Genomic DNA, 18,641 nt, shown 5'->3' with positions numbered 1-18,641 from the left:
CTGCCCCTGCTCCCCCTCCTGATCCCGCTTCTGCTTCCTCCACACCCCCCGTCCCTCCTGCCCCACCCTCCACAACCATTCCCCACCAATGCCCCCGGACCCGCAGTGTTGCGAGACAGGAGAGGCAGCCAGACCCCCACCCCTGAGCTTTCCTTTCCCTTCTTCCCTTCCCTCCCCTTCCAGCTCCCTCATCCCAGGTTTCCCCCTCCCCTCTCCCACCCTCCTTCCTCCCTCCCCCCACCCCAGTTATGTTAAATAAAAAGACGTTTTTGTTTGAAAAACAGGTGTCTTTATTTGACAGTAGGTAGGGAGGGGAAAGGGGAAGGGGGGTAGGGTGGAAGAAGGCCCCAGTGGGGCATGCAAGGGAGAGGTCAGTCCTCCTCCTCCACCAGGAAGCTCTTCCGCAGGGCTTCCCGGATCCGGATGGCCCCCTGCAGGGCTTCCCGGACGGCGGCAGTGTGGGGCTGACTGTAGTGGCCAGCCATGCAGTCAGCCTCAGCCATCCAGGCTGGCAGGAAAGCCTCCCCCTTTCTCTCACATAAATTGTGGAGCACACAACATGCTGCCACCACGGGAGGGATGTTGTGCTCGGCCAGGTCCAGACGGGTGAGGAGGCATCGAAAGCAGGCTTTCAGTCGCCTGAAGGCCTCCTCCACCACGATGTGGGCCCTGGTGAGCCTGGCATTGAAGGCCTGGTGGGAGGGATTGAGGTGCCCCGTGTAGGGCTTCATCAGCCACGGCTGCAGTGGGTAGGTGGCATCCCCCACCAGGCACACGGGCATGTCACGTCCCCGACCCTGATGTGGCGGTCGGGGAAGAAGGTCCCATCCTGCAGCCGCTGGCACACGGAGGAGTTGCGGTACACCCGGGCATCGTGTGCTTTGCCGGACCAGCCCACATTAATGTCCGTGAACTGTCCCCGGTGGTCACACACGGCCTGAAGGAGGATGGAGAAGTACCCCTTGCGGTTCACGTAACAGGACGCATGGTGTTCCGGGGCACGGATGGGGATGTGCGTCCCATCGATGGCCCCCCTGCAGTTGGGGAAGTCGAGGGCGCCGAATCCCCGGATGACGGTGTCCGGGTCGTCGAGGCGGACCACCCTGCGGAGCAGCACCCAGTTGATGGCCTTGACCACCTGTGGAGAGACAGCAAAGCACCAATCAGTGGGGCGCCCGGGTGGTTGGGAGCATTCGTGCCCTGGCAGTGCCCCGCGCCCCATTCCCGGAAGCAACCCCCCTAGCGGCGTGTAGTACGGCTGGGACAGACCGACCCCTCCGGTGCGGGGCGCTTTCGCCTCCTTCTGCCCCCCCCTTTGTCCCTGGGGTGGCCCGTCCCCTCCTTGCAGCCCCCTTCCTCCCCAGCGCAGTGGCCGACGAGTGCCATACCTGCATGAGCACCGCTCCGACGGTGGATCTCCCCATGCCAAACTGGTTCCCGACAGATCGATAGCTGTCCGGCGTGGAGAGCTTCCAGAGGCCAATGGCCACCCGCTTCTGGAGGGGGATGTTAGGCCTCATGCGAATGTCCCTTCTGCGCAGAGCAGGGGCGAGCCACTCGCAGAGCTCCAGGAAGGTGTCCCTCCTCATCCTGAAGTTCTGGGTCCACTGTCGGTCTTCCCAGTGCTCCAGGACGATGCGGTCCCACCAGTCGCTGCTGGTGTCCAGACGCCAGATGCGGCGGGGCACGCCGGTGCCGGGGCGCCACCGCGGCTGCTCCACGGCCCCCAGGGCGGCCAGGTGGAGAGGCAGGGGGCTGACGTGCACCAGGTGGTGCCAGGCACCTCAAGCCATTGGTGGCAGGCTTGCAGCAGCAAGTCCAGAAAGTGCACCAGAAGGTGCAAGGCGAGCTCTGGCTCCATGTTGCCACCTGCGGCAGCGTCCCCGAAGGGAAGCACCGACACAGACGGGCGCAGAGATCAACGCTTTGCTGTCCCTCGGCGAGGTTGGCAAGCAAGCAGGAAAAGCTGAGAACCGGCTTTCCGGAGGGTCCCTTTAAGCACGAGCCTCAGATAGCCTCAGACAGCAGCCACACAAAGCAACTACTGACCTGATGCCCTGCCAGAACCGGTTTCAGCCGCCCTTAAATGCGCCCCTGCATCCAATCAGTGTGGACACGCTAGTTCGAATTAGCAAAATGCTAATTCGAACTAGTTTTTAGTTCTAGATGCGTTAGTTCGAATTAGCTTAGTTCGAATTAACTAATTTGAACTAAGTTAGTTCGAATTAGCGCTGTAGTGTAGACATACCCTTAGGTACAGATAATCAGTAAATAGGAAAGTAAATGATGTGTGGAACCAACATATGACAGAAAACCATTATCTTTTTGTAATATTGGTTAATCCTACCACCATTGGTAAACAGCTATTATGTAATTTGCTCCATTTTTGTGTCTATATAGCATTGTGTTGTATATGTCCAGGTATCATGTTGTATTTTAATTTAAAATGATTAAAAAGGTGAGGCTTCCTTCCCTTCTTTTAAAGCCTTTCCACAGTCTAACAGCTCTCATTTATTAGTGGAGCTATTTTAATGGTTGCAGTAGAGAACACTGGATGTTCCAAAAAGAATAACATCGACAAATTAACTTGAATAAGAGATGATGACAGTATGTGCAGATCATGGAGGAGATCCTCAAGGAATCCATTTGGAAGCATTTGGAAGAGGGGAAAGTGATCAGGAATAATCAGCATGGATTCACCAAGGGCAAGTCGTGCCTGACCAATCTGATTAGCTTCTCTGATGAAGTAACTGGTTCTGTGGATAAGGGAAAGTCAGTGGATATGATATACCTTGAGTTTAGCAAAACTTCTGATACGGTCTCCCACAATATTCTTGCCAGCAAGTTAAAGAAGTCTGGATTGAATAAATGGACTGTAAGGTGGATAGAAAGCTGGCTAGACTGTTGGGCCTAACGAATAGTGATCAATGGATCAATGTCTGGTTGGCGGCCAGGTTCAAACACAGTGGCCCAAGGATTGGTTTTAAGGACAGTTTTGTTCAACATCTTTATTAATGATCTGGATGAGGGGATGGATTGCACCCTCAGAAAGTTTGCAGGTGACACTAAGCTATAGGGAGAGGTAGATACATTGGAGGGCAGGGATAAGATCTAAAGTGACCTACACAAATTGAAGGATTGAGCCAAAAGAAATCTGATGACGTTCAACAAGGACAAGTGCAGATTTCTGCACTTGGGACAGAAGAATCCCAAGCATTGTTACAAGCTGGGGATTGACTGGCTAAGTAGTAGTTCAGCAGACATGGGGAGTACAGTGGATGAGAAGCTGGATATGAGTCAACAGTGTGCCCTTGTAGACAAGAAGGCTAATGGCATATTAGGGTGTATTAGAAGGAGCATTTCCAGCAAATCTAGAGATGTTATTATTCCCCTTCATGTGGCACTGGTAAATAACCCTTATTCCTCATAAAATGAGGTTTAACAGTTATATCAGAAGAAGGGTGTTCTCCTGAAACAACCTCATCTACACCACATTTTGTATTTCGAAATAGTGCCATAACGCAATTATGCAAATGAAGCACAGGATATTTAAATCCCAGCTTCATTTGCAATTTCAAATGTCTTTGTTTGCATCCCTCTCTCAAAAAATAGTGCAAGTGTAGACGTACCCATAGTTCCTATTTCTCATATAGTGCTCTTCATCAGTAGAGCTTCAAATATTTTATAAACAGAGGCAAGTAACAATATCCCCATTTTGCAGATGAGAAAACTGAAGCACAAAGAGGACTATAGCTTTCAGATTCCAAGTCAAGGTGAGAAAGTAAACATTTTTTGACCAGTTCTGTCTGTCTAATTTCCACCTGGAAATGGTTACTGGAGAGCATCATTGATTGTGAGGCTGTTTGCCATTTTAAGCCACATGCTGGACTGATGACCTATGGAACCTCTGACAAATTCTTGAGAGTACCATCCTTTACGCTCTCACCATACTTGTATATGTGTCGTGCCAATAAAATGCTATTGAGTCATGAGCTGAAGAAGCAATTGGGAAGAGTCTGCCTGGTGTCTTGTACCATAAATGCTCTCGTAGTTAGATGCCACACGCAAATGATCTGGTAATCCCCTTCTTGCCTTAATCTCTGATTCCAGGATTCAGGAGCACTAACTGATCTTGGTCCAGCTCCAAAGAGTATACAGTAAAACTCCAATAGTCTGGCATCCAATAGTCCAGCACTCCTGATAGTCTGGCATCAAAATGGCAAGAGCCTAGTGAGTGAGCTTCGGCAAAAAATGAGTCACAAGGTAACAGTGGCAGCAGCTGAACTGAGCGAAAAGGGTAAAAAAGGGTTAAAAAAACTAAAACATTACAGTATACTGTATACAGTATGTACAATAAAAAGGGTTAAGAATACTTTATAAACAGTATATACTGTATACAGTATATACATAACCATCTTATAGTACCTCCTGATACTCCGGCATATCTGATAATCCGGCACCACCTAGGTCCCAAAGGTTCTGGATTATTGGAAGTCTACTGTATAAAGTTGCTTAGGGTATGTCTACACTACCCCGCTAGTTCGAACTAGCGGGGTAATGTATGCATACCGCACTTGCTAATGAAGCCCGGGATTTGAATTTCCTGGGCTTCATTAGCATAAGCGGGGAGCCGCCATTTTTAAATCCCCGCTGCTTCGAACCCCATGCAGCGCGGCTACACGGGGCTCGAACTAGGTAGTTCGGACTAGGGTGCCTATTCCGAACTACCGTTACTCCTCGTGAAACGAGGTGTACCGGTAGTTCGGAGTAGGCACCCTAGTCCGAACTACCTAGTTCGAGCCCCGTGTAGCCGCGCTGCATGGGGTTCGAAGCCGCGGGGATTTAAAAATGGCGGCTCCCCGCTTATGCTAATGAAGCCCGGGAAATTCAAATCCCGGGCTTCATTAGCAAGTGCGGTATGCATACATTACCCCGCTAGTTCGAACTAGCGGGGTAGTGTAGACATACCCTTAGAAAGTAGCTATATAGCAGGGGAGATAAATGTATATTCTTACAAAGTCATGTTGAACAGCTACTGACTATACAATTCACCCCTGATCTGAAGGACTCATGTCCACACAAAGCTCTATGCAATGATTAAAATCTCACTCTAGCCCTTAATATGGAAAATTGACCACAAAATTGCATTGGCATGGTCTCCTTCCTAAAAGATCTCTTTGGCCAGCTGAATGTTCAGCTCTTCTGTGCTGCTAAATCTAAACTGACCAAACCAAAAGCAATGTTAAGAGTATATCTGAGCCATGAAGTTGCTGTTCTGTAACAACCGTCGTTCTGGTCACAATGTAAATGAAATTTAAAAAGGGAGAGAGGGTGAAGGGAAACCAACTAGCTGCAGAAATACCTCTGAACCGTATAGCATGAGCCTTTGTTATTGCAAAAGTAGTAAACATTGTCCTCCTGCACCCTTTACCCTATTTCCGTTAGCCTCTACTATGGACTTGAAACTCTTTTTGAGCCAGACACCTGTCATGATTTGCCTGTAAATGGTAAAGTACCTGTATGGTGCTGCATTAATAACAATGCATATTGAAAACTAAAACCAACCTGACTCTTAATAATTGTAGTAGATGATGAGCTCTTAATTATAGTCTGCCTGCACTATGTTGGTAGCTATGGAAAGGATCCGGGCTTCACATGGAGAATATGGAATTAGAGACAATACAACCGGATCTTGTGTGTACAGAAGTCATGCTAATAGTCTAGTAATAAAAAGAGACTCTCCTAAAACATTGGTAGAACTGTATGCCAGGAATATTTGAAATTTTTCCATGAGGTAGCAGAGCATTTTTTTTTTTTGGTCTCATGTACAAGAGCGGGTCTCTGATCTGGGCCAGCATATATGGGGTTAAACTGAAACCTCAGTCTTGTGGGTTTTACTCAGCCTTCACTGTAGTTTAGCTTCTGTGGTTTATTGTTTACTGCTTTGCTCATATGTCTCGAAGCATATGATAGTGAAGTCAGTACAGTGTGCAACCTGAATTTCCAAACTGGATGAGTTGTGCCTTACTTGAGTAAGTGTAGAACTTAAGCACTGCTACCTAGATTTAAGATAAACTATCTTGAAACCAAAGTAGGATAGGAGCTGATGGGATCCAAAAGGATGAGTGAGGAAGGACAAAATACCCGTTGACCAGGCGGAGAAGTTGCCAGTAAACATGGCATTAAATGTTAGCCCTGTGTGACCAACTGCTGGCTAAGCCAGAGCTCTGCCACTCCAGCCAGGCTGAAAAGGCCAGTTGCAGCCAGCTGAGCAAGCCCAGGCCTGAAGGGCTAATGGAAGCAGCTGTGGGCCTCATTAGCCAGAGGGCTAGATAAGACAACCAGAGGAGCAGGAGTGAGGCGCCAGGGTGTGGCTGAGTGTGCTCCCCAGGCAGAAGCAGAGGCTGGCTGAGTTAGCTGCTAGAAAACTAAAGCTCTGTAAATAGAAGGTGGTGGGAAACAGACAATAAAAGGCACTGGTGACAGCACCAGGAAGGGTCTCTGGCTGATTTGTAGACAAAGGAGTCCCAGGATGAGGGGCCTCAGCGAGAACCTTGTCACGCCTGACAAAACAGGTTATTTCAATGCTCACTTTCGTCAATTCTGTCACTCTGTGCAACACCTAATGAGCGAAACTAATTTTCCTGGTGTGACCGACTGCTGGCTAAGCCAGAGCTCTGCCACTCCAGCCAGGCTGAAAAGGCCAGTTGCAGCCAGCTGAGCAAGCCCAGGCCTGAAGGGCTATTAGAAGCAGCTGTGGGCCTCATTAGCCAGAGCAAAGGGAGGAGCCAGGGTGTGGCTGAATGTGCTCCCCAAGCCAGAAGGAGAAGCTGGCTGTGTTTGCTGTAATCCAAAAGCTTTGTAAATAGAAGGAGGTGAGAAGCTGACCATAAAAGATATGGGTGACTGTACCAGAGAGGGTCTCCGGCTGATTTGTGGGCCAGAAGATGTCCCAGGGCAAGGGGCTGGAAGGAGGGCTTTGATACACTGGACACTCATAAATGAATCTCCAAGTCATTGTTTTGTTTCAGACCAATTCCACAAGCCAAATACACAGAGAAGGGTTAGAACTTAACTTCATTCATAAGTTTAATTCTTATGCAAACGGATGAACTGGGGTATCAGATGGCTTGCTCATTATCTTCCACATTTTAATGACTTAACCAACTGTGACGGGGTGTAGCAGACAGCCCCAAAAGACGCCGCACCCTGCACCATGGCTTCAGCCCAAGATGGCGCCGCACCGGTGAAGCAGGCGTGCCGGGGCTGTTTGGCAGCCGTGGCAAGTGCTGGCACAGTGGCACAAGGTGACCAGGCTGGTGGGCAGAGGACAGCACCTGCGCAGCAAAGCGAGACAGATAGATCGGGGAGGGGCGGACAGCGCCTGCACGGGGGCAGGAGTCTGCTCAGCCGACAGGAGGCATGCAGCGCTTGCGCTGGTGTTCTAGGGAGGAGGACACAGACTTCAAAAGCTGGTGGTAGCTACCAGGAAAGGGGGATGGATGAGTGCCCGGCTAGAGGACGCAGAGTCAGAGGTGTCGGATTCCCCCACTCCTGCTGATGTCAGAGAACACGCAATGGTCAGCATTAAAGGCTCTTGGTAAGTGATACCCTTGGTCTGGACTGTGATTAAGGGGAAAAGAGGGGGAACAGACCAATGATACCAATGATGGGCAGACCATGGTCCGAGCAGTTTTAATCCTGGATCCAGAGCCAGCAGGTACTACAATCTGGATCAAGTGTGTGCACGGTGAGGCCCAGCCATACTCCACATCATGGGTACGGATCCAGGACAAGGTAGAAAAAGCGGTGTGCCAGGTGGTGCTGGCTCCACAACTGGCCTACTTAGTACTACTAGGGTGCGACTGGTCTGGATTTACCCGAACCATGGCTCCAGCAAAGTCTGCCTGAGGCTAGTAGACCAACAGTGAGTGATATCCTAGGGTGTGTCTAGACTACATGGCTCCGTCGACGGAGCCATGTAGATTAGGCAGGACGGCAAAGGGAAATAAAGCTGCAATTTAAATAATCGCCGCTTCTTTTAAATCAAAATGGCCACCGTGCTGTGCCGATCAGCTGGTTGTTGGCGCAGCGCGGAGCAGCACAGCAGTCTAGATGGGAATCTGCCGACCCCAGAATCCTTCGTCGGCAGATCCTTTATGACTTGTGAAACGACCCCGCACTATGGCTTCGGCCCAAGCCAGCGCCGTGCCACGCCGCGCTGGTGGAGCGGACATGCCGGGGCTGTTCGACAGCCGTGGCAAGTGCCGGAGCAATGGCGCAACATGACCTGGCTGGCCGGCAGAGGACGGCACCTGCGCAGCAAAGCGGGACGGCTAGATCGGGGAGGGGAGGACAGTGCCTGCGCGGGGGCAGGAGTCTGCTCAGCAAGCGGGAGGCATGCGGCTCCTGCACCAGCATCCTGGGAAGGAGGATGCTGGCTTCAAAAGCTGGCAGCAGCTACCAGGAAAGGGGGGTGGATGGGTGCCCAGCTAGAGTATGTGGATTCAGAGGTGTTAGATTCCCCCACTCCTGCTGATGTCAGAGAACACACAATGATCAGCATTTAAGGCTCTTGGTGAATGATACCCTCCATTTGGACTGTGATTAAGGGGAAAAGAGGGGGAATGGACCAATGGTACTTCCTCCTGGCAAGGGGAGATTGTTAACAGCAACTAACCAAACAACTTAGGTGTTAACAGTTATCAGCCTCTTGTAACTGTTTAGTCTTTAAGGTGCTACTAGACTATTTGTTGTTTCTTTATTTTTTCCTGTTACAGACTAACTTGGCTACTCCTCTGAAGCTTATCTACTTACTGTCTCTCTTTTTTCTTTCTTTTCCTCCCCCCCCCCCCCGCCTTTCTCTTTCTCCTTTTTTTTCCTTCTCTTCTCTCCCTCCTTCCCCCTTCCCTTATTTATTCTTGGATCTGAACTTCTAACACTCCATTCATCTGAAGAAGTGGGTTGTGCCCACAAAAGCTCATGATACCATCTACATGTTTTGTTAATCTTTGAGGTGCTACTAGACTATTTGTTGTTTTTTAAGTTTTTCCTAAATTAATATGTTAGTCTAAATGTTGTCAACAATAAGAGTAATTTACCTTTAAAATAGGATTTAGCTCCTGTTTTATGAACCACATGGCAATCCTAATAGGAAATATTCTGATTGCTTGAAGAGATTCTTTTAATGAAATCTGAATGATCGGTTATGGAGTTTTTAGGGGTGAGGGGGAGTTGGCTGTCTCTTCCCCCTCCCATCAAGTTGCCAAAAATAGTACAAATAACACAATTCTGTTGGCTTTCATGATCTGGATCCCTGTCAACTTAGTTGGCTGGCCCATCAAACAACCATTAGATGATGATGGCTTTCTGTGTCCAACAGATTGAATTGAATTGAGAATTAGCTGTTAGTGTAGAAGGGAAAGATTATGGGTTATAGTGTACCTTCTGGGGCAGGCAGTCCCACTGTAGCATCTACCTAGCAGCATAATATTTTCAAGTCTGATTCAAAGTGTACTGAAATAGCTATTTTGAATTTGGTGTTACTCTTCGTAGAATGAGGTTTACCAAAATCGAATTAAGGGCACCGCTAGTTCCAATTAAATTCAAAATAGTGGTTTGCATCTATAGGTGCTATTAAAGTTAATTTGAAATAATGGCTGTTATTTAGAATTAACTTTGCCATGTAGACATACCCTCACTCTCCAACTCCTGTGCTTAATTTCTTGAGATTGCTTTTGTTACAGTTCATACAAAAAGAAGTTGGAGATGAAGGGAGATCTTAGGAATTGGACAGGCTCAGGAGATCTGGGTCAAATCCCTGTCACCAGAGCTGTTGAATAACAGATTTCTGAATCTTTGGCCATTCCAAAATATCAAGGGATTTTGTTTAATGAGTGTTTAATACTTCCTTTTAACTAAGCCTGAAGAAAATTTCTAAACAGTTCTTTGAAACCAATGCTTTGGGAAATGCTCATTTAGAAAATGTTGAAATGTTTCATATCATCTATTGGAATTCCTCCATTTGTTCAGTTTTTTTCCCCATGTGAAAATTTTGGCCAAACTGATGTGAATGTATGAAATATTTCAATATCATCAAATCTTCATTTTTCTTTGTGAAGAGTTTTAGGTGAAAATTTTCACCCACCTCTAGGTGTCATGCATGTACTGTATTATGCCGCACAAACTCAATTCCCCATCTATAATATGCAGATACTTACTTTTGCCCGTTATCTGTCTTTTGGGGAAAGAATGGTGTCTGACCAAGTCTGCATTTATTGTAACATGTACAATATATACATTCCACACAGCCCTAGCACAAGTCTCTAAGAGGCACTGCTTAGACAGGTAGAGCAAAGACATCTCTCTACATGCCCAAGGAGTATCCCTGTCTTCTCCCCTGCTCTGTGTAGAACAGAAGTGTGCCATTGCTGGAGACTTTTGCCACAGCAGAGAAAGTTCTGGAGGAGGGGTGGGAGGAATGGTCGACAGGGAAAGGAGCCTGCTCCAGTCTTTTCCTGCTGTGGTTAGCTAACTCACTGCAGTGTGGATTCAGCCTGCTTATCCTAAACACCACCATAGTGTAGCCAAGGCCTCCTACTATATTTAAAGTATGGTGCCTGACACAATAGGCCTTTGCTTTTGTTTGGAACCATGAGGCATTGTGGTAATACAAATAGCATAATCCAATGCAGAACTGTGCCTGTATATTGAAAATCTGATAACCTACAAGGTCTCCTTCTCCTAAAGGAGTTAAGCATTCTGTACAAATAGCTATTAAAAAAAGTTATACGGATTCTGCATAATCTGTGTGGAAATGAAAGCAGAAAGGAAACTGTGCAGATCCTATGAACCAGTAATGGATGAAAGAGAGATTTTTCCTGCATAAAAATGATAACCTTATTAATGCAGAAGACTAATGAAAACAAACAGCAGCCGTACATCACAATTCTATGGATTTTTCTTATTTACAATAGTCTCCAAAAGGAAAATCAAGCCTTAGGTGTCTGTCATCGATTACTAATCTTGCTATGACTAGGCTTAGCACAATTCAATTTTTATTTAGAATTTTGACATAAGATCAATGTTTATATTTAAGCAATTTTTTCTATTTGTATCGATTTAAATGTTTACATTTGCGGAAATTATAAGGAGAGGGGTCAGACTATTATTTAATGGCGGGAGACATAGATATTAAAAAAGTTAAGGCTTTAACTATTAAAACACATCAACATCACATGTCAAAGTCTGCAAAGTAAATAGCCGTAAATCATACTCTAAGTTCACAAGCAGCATTTTTCTTACTTTGTCTATTGGTTTCGATTTCTCTTATTGTTGATGGAGATATGTTTTCAATAGTTTGTGTATGTACAGAGAAATCTATTTACATTAATGTTTACTGATAAAATTCTAATCCTTCCAAGCCTAGTTACAAATTACCTTCTGCACTGATGGGGCTTTAACACTTAAACTGTAAGCAGTTGATCACAAACTTTTAAGTACCAGACAAAAATATTTTGCTATTTCTACAGCTACATTTGAAGCTAGTGTTTCCTTTGCACCCCTGGAAGTAATACATAAGCACTACAAAGCAAAACTATTTCTGGCCCTTGCCATGGCTATATGGTTTTGGATTGCCCGATGGAATACCGGGGTATGGTTTCTGATCTTCAGCTGTTGTTCCTCAGATCTTTGTAATTTAATAACAGGTCATATTGCATAGTCATGTGGCACTACTTCACTAATCCAAAGATTTAAAACTCTTCACCAAATTCACTAAAATGATTTACATTAATGACCTATTTACACAAATAAAACAGCAAACTCCGTAATTTCCTAATTTGACCCAATCAAGCTGTGTGGGAAGAACTTGCTCAGCTTTCATCTATGCTTTTTTTTTCAATTGAGCTTCACATCATAATTTCTCTCAGCACATGTTACTAGCCATTAATAGAGAATTCAATCCTTTATAGGGCTGAACACATTGGCCCTTATCCAGTAAGATAGTTAAGCATGTAAGCGCTTTGTTGAACACATGCCAGAGTGCTCAGCATCTTGGAGTATCAAGCTCAGATGAAAATTTTTAAGGGCCTGTCTTCATAAATATTGCCTTGGAGGCAAACTGGGGTAAATCCCCCCCCCCCCCACACACACACACACATACATACACACACATTAGCTTGCTGTACTCAGAGGCTGTCTACACACTGGCCACATAACCCGTAATAGCTATGGAAATGAGAGAAGTCAGAATAGGGAAATGCGCGGGGGATTTAAATATCCCCCGCGGGATTGAAATAAACATGGCCGCCGCTTTTTTCCGGCTTGGGGAAAAGCCAGAAAAGAGCGTCCAGACTGGCGCGATCCTCCGGAATAAAGCCTTATTCCGGAGGATCTCTTATTCCTACTTGCAAGAGGGCTTTATTCCGGAGGATTGCGCCAGTCTGGACGCTCTTTTCCGACTTTTCCCCAAGCCGGAAAAAAGCGGCGGCCATGTTTATTTCAATCCCGCGGGGGATATTTAAATCCCCCGCGCATTTCCCTATTCTGACTTCTCTCATTTCCATAGCTATTACGGGTTATGTGGCCAGTGTAGACACAGCCAGAGTGTCCATGTGGATCCAGCTGATGGTTCCTTAATGCACTTTAGCTCCATCCTGCATTGGAACAGGAATTGAGCCAAGTGTTCCAAGGAACTGTTACTGCACATAAGCAGAATCCACATGGACATGCAGTTCACAGCAGTCTAGTACAAGCTAAATTCACACTTTAGCTTGCACTTAACTTAATGATTGTGTAGAGAAGCCATAAGACACTGCTTCAGTAAAGCTGGAGATCAGAGAGTGAAAATCAATATTTAGTGAAACTCTTACTATCTGGGGTTTGTTTCGGCTTAGGTTTCCAGTAGATCTAGTGACCAGACTTCAACAACAATAAAACGGGCACAAACCATAATTTTCATTCTTTGCTCTTAACATGGTCTGAAGAAGAGTAGCCCCTTGTACTGATGAGGATCCTGAAGCAATAAGGTATGTGATTTTCACTTTTTGACTCCACAACTGTTGGACTACAAGGTTCTGTCTAGACTGCAGGCTTCTTTTGGAAGAAGCTTTTCTGAAAGAGAACTTCTGGAAAAACTTCTTCCGAAAGACAGCGTCCACACTGACAAAGCACATCAAAAAAGCGATCTGCTTTTTTGAAAGATAGCGTCCACACTGAATGGATGCTAACTCGCATTTCAGCTGTGATTACTGTGGACGGAGTGGCCACCAGGGCACCTGTACTTTTTCCTATTCTTCCGAAAGAACTCCCTCTTTCCCATCCACATGCCTTTTTCTGAAAGAGCTCTTTCAGAAAAAGGCTTCTTCCTCATAGAAAGAGGATTACCAATGCCGGAAAAAACCCTCTGTTCTTTCGATTTTCTTTCGGAAGAACACAATTGCAGTGTGGACGTAACTGGAGGTTTTTTTTAAAAAACGGCCACTTTTCCAAAAAACAACTCTGTAGTATAGACATACCCCCTGATTTGGATCCAGTTTTTTAGCTTGAAAAGGCGAGGGAGGCAGGATCATTTTATTGGACCAATTTCTGATGGTGATAGAGACAAGCTTTCTAGCTTGCACACAGCTCATCTTCAAGTCTTTTTAACTCATGAAAGTCATTTTTCTCTAATTGCCAGGATTTTCAAAGCTCTTTTTAAACAGCTATTTTTGGCAGTTGGTAGGGAATAGAGGTCTGACTTTTTCCTATATTAAGATATCTATAGTGATAGTATCTCAGACCATACTTCTTTAATGCTAAAACATTTATATCATACTTCTCATCGGAGGACATCAAAGCAGCTTATTTGCAATAATGATACTTATTAAAGACCTGTGAAGAAGTATTTGCACATTTTACAGGTGTGGACATTAAAGCCCTGCTCTCCAACCCTCTGCCGATAGTAAAAGAGAGTGAGTAGGGGTGGAGTGAGCTGGGCAGGCCCTCATAGAAGGGTCTCTTGAAACAGGGCCGTCCTTAGGGTTTATGGCGCCCTAGGCGGGATTACTAAACTGGTGCCCCTATGCCTGACTTGCTCTTCCACCCCATCCCCTCCCTTTCCCAGAGACCCCAGCAGCCAACCCCCTCCCTCAGACTGTGCTGCAGGCAGCGCATTCGGCTCTCTCTAGGACCCAGCCCTGCTGTTACATGCTCCACTGCAGTTTTTCCCAATTTTATTCTGAACCAAGCTTTTCAGAATTTCAAGGACCCTCTAGGGTTTGTCGAGCAAAAAAAAAAAAAGGAACCCACCAATACATTAAAATCACATTCCTTCCCCAAGACCTCACCCCTTTGAGGTCCCATCTTCTCTGTTCCCCTCCTCTCCATCACTTGCTATCCCCAGCCACTATACACTCTCAATGGGTTGAGGCAGGAGGTGTGGGGTGGGAATGAGGGATTTGGGGGTGGGAAGGGGTGAGAAGTGCAAGCTTTGGGAGGGAATTTGGATGCAGAAGGGGATGTTGGCTCGGGGAGGGGGATCCAGGCTGGGGAGTGTTGGGCTCAGGTGGAAGGTTGGGCTGCTGAGCAAGCCACAGGCTTGTGGATGTGAGGGTGCAAGAGTTTGTGTTGGATGTGTGGGGCTCAGGGCAAGGAAGTTGTGAGTGTGATGGGCTCAGGACACACATTTGCCATGTGTGGATGGTGCAGGAATATTGTGGCAGAAGACTGAGGATGTGGGGATGCCAGAGTTTGGGAATGTAAGAGGCTCAGGACAGGGGGTTCCAGTGTATGATAGGCTCAGATTTGGGGTCAGGTGGTGCAGGAGTGTTATGATGCTGCAGTGAGATGGGGATTTGGCTGCTGGCCAGGCTTCATTTTTAAATAAAATATTATCTTAAACTCAAAGGCTATGTCTAGACTGGCCCCTATTCCGAAATAGCCATGCTAATTTCCAACTTTGGAATAGGGAAATCCGCGGGGGATTTAAATATCCCCCACGGGATTTAAATAAACATGTCCGCCGCTTTTTTTCCGGGTTGGGGAAAAGCCGGAAAAAAGCGTCTAGACTGGCGCGATTCTCCGGAATAAAGCCCTTTTCCGGAGGATCTCTTATTCCTACCTGAATAAGAGAGGAATAGGAATTCAGGTAGGAATAAGAGATCCTCCGGAAAAGGGCTTTATTCCGGAGAATCGCGCCAGTCTAGACGCTTTTTTCCGGCTTTTCCCCAAGCCGGAAAAAAAGCGGCGGACATGTTTATTTAAATCCCGTGGGGGTATTTAAATCCCCCGCGGATTCCCCTATTCCAAAATTGGAAATTAGCATGGCTATTTCGGAATAGGGGCCAGTCTAGATGTAGCCAAAAGGTTTTAGCATTGTCTTTATTTATGAGAGGGAAAGGAACCTATTTTGAGTCAAGGGTCACTGACCCACAGAAAAGTCAGTTCGGGCCCCACAAGTGAGATGCCAAAAAAAAAAAAAAAAAAAAAAAACACCTATGCCTCTGCGTCACCTGGGAGGAACAGGAAACAAGTCTGCTGCTTCTTTAATCACCTGGCTAGCCGGCACTTTCTCTTTCAGAGGGGTTGGGAGAGTGCCGGCTTTTCGCACTGCTCCACTGCTTCCCGACAGTCCCGGCAGAGTGGTGCCCCAGAAATACTGGTGCCCTACGCAACTACCTATTCTGCCTATGCCTAAGGACGGCCCTGTCTGGGAAGGAGGTGGGGCAAGAGTATTTGGATTTGAGGTAAATCCTGGATTGCACTTAAATTCAAAAAGTGATCTTGTACCTAAGCAGTCAGTATCTTCCCCTTTGACTAAAGTGCAAAAATTCTACACTTTGGTGTTGCTGTGGCTAATCTCTTGCATTCAGTTAAATGCTTTTTGGAACATGTGACATGAGGGCAAGAGATTTATTTATGCAATATGGCAACAGTGATTTCTCTGCTACATCAGCTGTTACATAGATGGTTGCAGCTGGTACACAAAACGCCAGCTATGTAACTGAGAGAGTTTGTCTGTGAGTGTGTGTGTGTCTGTTTCATGGGCGCTCGGTGAAGGCAGGACTGGAGGAAGCAAGTCCCCACTCCACCTCCAGTCCCACCCTTCTGCTAGGACCTGCTCCTTCCCCAACCCTTCGGGAAGCAGGGTGGGGTGGCATGCCATGTGCATGCTCCCCTCTTCCAACCATGAGGAAGGGCAGGGAGCAGGCGTGTGCTCACTGCAGCCTCCCCAGCCTTGGTGGAAGGTACACTGTGCTGCCCAGCCCAGGCTCTTGAGCACTGTGGGAGGGAGGTGGCAGGGCATGTTGCACAGCCCAGCCCAGCCCACCCCACCCTCTCCAGACCTGGAGGAGGGAGGAGAGCACGTCACACGGCCAGGCCTGGCTTCCCCAGCCCTAGAGCACCAGGAGGGCAGGTGCTAGGGGCAGCAACACTCTGCCCCCAGAATGTCTACAATAGGCATTCTGGGGGCAGAATGTGGGCGGGGCTATGCCTGATGGTTTGGGAAGTCTGTCCCTTCCCTTGCCTTACATGCCCGATGCCCATGGTCTGCCTTCTTGAACAAGAGAAGTGTCCACACTGGCGGGATGCTCTTGCGCAAAGACCTCCCCCCCTCCCCGGAACCACTTAAGATAGGGCAAAAGGGCACCAGGACCTTCCGAGGGTGGGGGCCGGAGCTCCCCTGAGACACTGCTTAAAGGGATCTCCCTGGACAGCCGTTTCTCTGCTGCTGCATGCTTTGGGACCTCTGGTAGGGACTGGCAGCTGTAGCAGTGCCTGTTGTGGTTGCCCACTGCCTCATTGGACAGCTTGTGCCCTAGTGCTTTTGAGGATTTTTGCCTTCTCCTTGCTGTGCCATGGAGCCAGGGATGGCCCTGTGCCTTCTCTGGCCCCACACGGCCATTTTGGAGTGCGTGAAGCTGCTGCTCCATGCTGCCTCGCTACTCCTGCACGAGCTCGACGCCGAGCTCACTCTGGACTCCCTCTCCCTGGATGTGGCACCCTTGCTGTGACATCCTTACCCCATCGTGGAGAGGCGTTACTGGAGACTCAACACCAGTTCCGACTGGTGGGACCAGCTAGTCCTGGAGCAACGGGACGACCAGCAGCGGCTCCAGAACTTCAGGATGTGGAAGCAGACGTTCTTGGACCTGTGTGCCTGGCTCGCCCCTGTGCTCCTCAGACGCGACACCCAGCTGCAGCCCGCCGTCCCCGTGAACAAGAGGGTCGCCTTCATCCTGTGGAAGCTGGCCAGCTCGGGCAGCTACCGCTCGGTGGCACACCAGTTCGAGGTGGGCAGGTCCACAGTGGGTTCCATCTTGATGCAGGTAAGGCCCTCAGGACGGCTGCAGTCCCTGCCTAGGGGAAGGGAAAACTCCAGGCTGCAGGGGGGAACAACGAGGGTGAGGGAAGCTCCATCACCCAGGGGCTTGTGCTGTCCCTTCCTCACATAGGCCTGCTGGTGTGGGGAGGGGGGTCCGGAGCAAGGGGGCCCTAGTTTGTTTGGAGGGGAGAGGGCATCACAGGGGGGGCAGGCACACCCCAAGGGGTAATGCACTTGCCCTGCCTCATTTGGTGTGTTCTCTGTGTTTCTGTGCGCCCTTCTGCAGGTTATCCGAGACATCAACGACATCCTGCTCAAGAGGATGTGGATGCAACCATGGCTGGCTTCCCTGCCCTGGGGTTCCCCAACCGGACACCGGAGCATTGGGTGGCCTACTTCATCAATTGGAAGGGGTACTTCTCCATGGTGCTCCAGGCCTTTGTGGACCACCGTGGCTGCTTCATGGACATCTATGTGGGGTGGTTGGGCAGGGCACATGAAGCCCTCATCCTCCAAAACTCCAGCCTGTTTCGCAGGATGGAGGCGGGCACTTTTTTCCCTCAGCGGGAATTGACAGCTGGGAACGTCCGCATGCCACTGTGCATCATGGGGGATGCGGCTTTCTCCCTCCTGCCGTGGCTGATGCAGCCGTACATCGGACACATGGAGCCCAGCCAGGAAATATTAAACCAGCACCTGAACCAGGCCCGCAACCAGGCCGAATTTGCCTTCAGACAGCTGAACGTGAGATTCCGTTGTCTACTCACCTGTCTCGAAATGGGCGAGCAGAACATTGCGGAGGTTGTGGCAGCATGTTGTGTGCTGCACAATGTAGTGGAGCGGAAGGGGAAGGCCTTCCTCTCAGGGTGGATGGCGGGTGAGAGCCGGGTTTTTGAGCAGCCCTGAACAGCTGCCATCTAGCAGGAGCACCATGATAGGGTGCGCATCTGGGAGGCCCACAAGGAGATGTTCTCCCAGGCCCCACAATAGAGTCGCTTCTGTCTGGCGTCCACATCTCTCTCGCATCCTCAACACTTCCCTCCTCCCCTTCCCTCTCCTCCCAATAAACACAGTTGTTTTTGGTAAATCAAGGATAAACTGTATTTTTTACATAGGTGGGCAGTGGGAGAGGGATCTGAACTGGGATGGGGAGTTAGTGCTGGGAGGCTCCTGCCAGTGCCTCTGCGGGTGAGGAGGCCTCGGTGCCCTTCAGGCCGGGTTGGGGCAGGCAGCAAGGGGAGTTGGGCAGGACGGGGTGCAGCAGGAGGAGGCATGGCAATGGCAGCAGGAGGAGTGGCAGGAGGGGGCATGGGCACAGCAGGGAGGGCAGCAGGGT

The 18,641-nt window shown here is 48.4% G+C and overlaps 1 protein-coding gene across 1 annotated transcript in view; it reads right to left on the bottom strand.

Moving 5' to 3' along the window:
- Positions 1 to 18,641, bottom strand: part of LOC102445404 (uncharacterized) — a 68,736-nt gene that overhangs the window by 34,562 nt on the left and 15,533 nt on the right. The gene's annotated exons all lie outside the window — the stretch shown is intronic.

Source organism: Pelodiscus sinensis, chromosome 1, assembly GCF_052426305.1.
Source record: "Pelodiscus sinensis isolate ZL-2025 chromosome 1, ASM5242630v1, whole genome shotgun sequence".
NCBI lineage: Eukaryota > Metazoa > Chordata > Testudines > Trionychidae > Pelodiscus > Pelodiscus sinensis.
The sequence above is the reverse complement of the archived record's forward strand: the minus strand, read 5'-3'. Positions and strand labels throughout refer to the sequence as shown.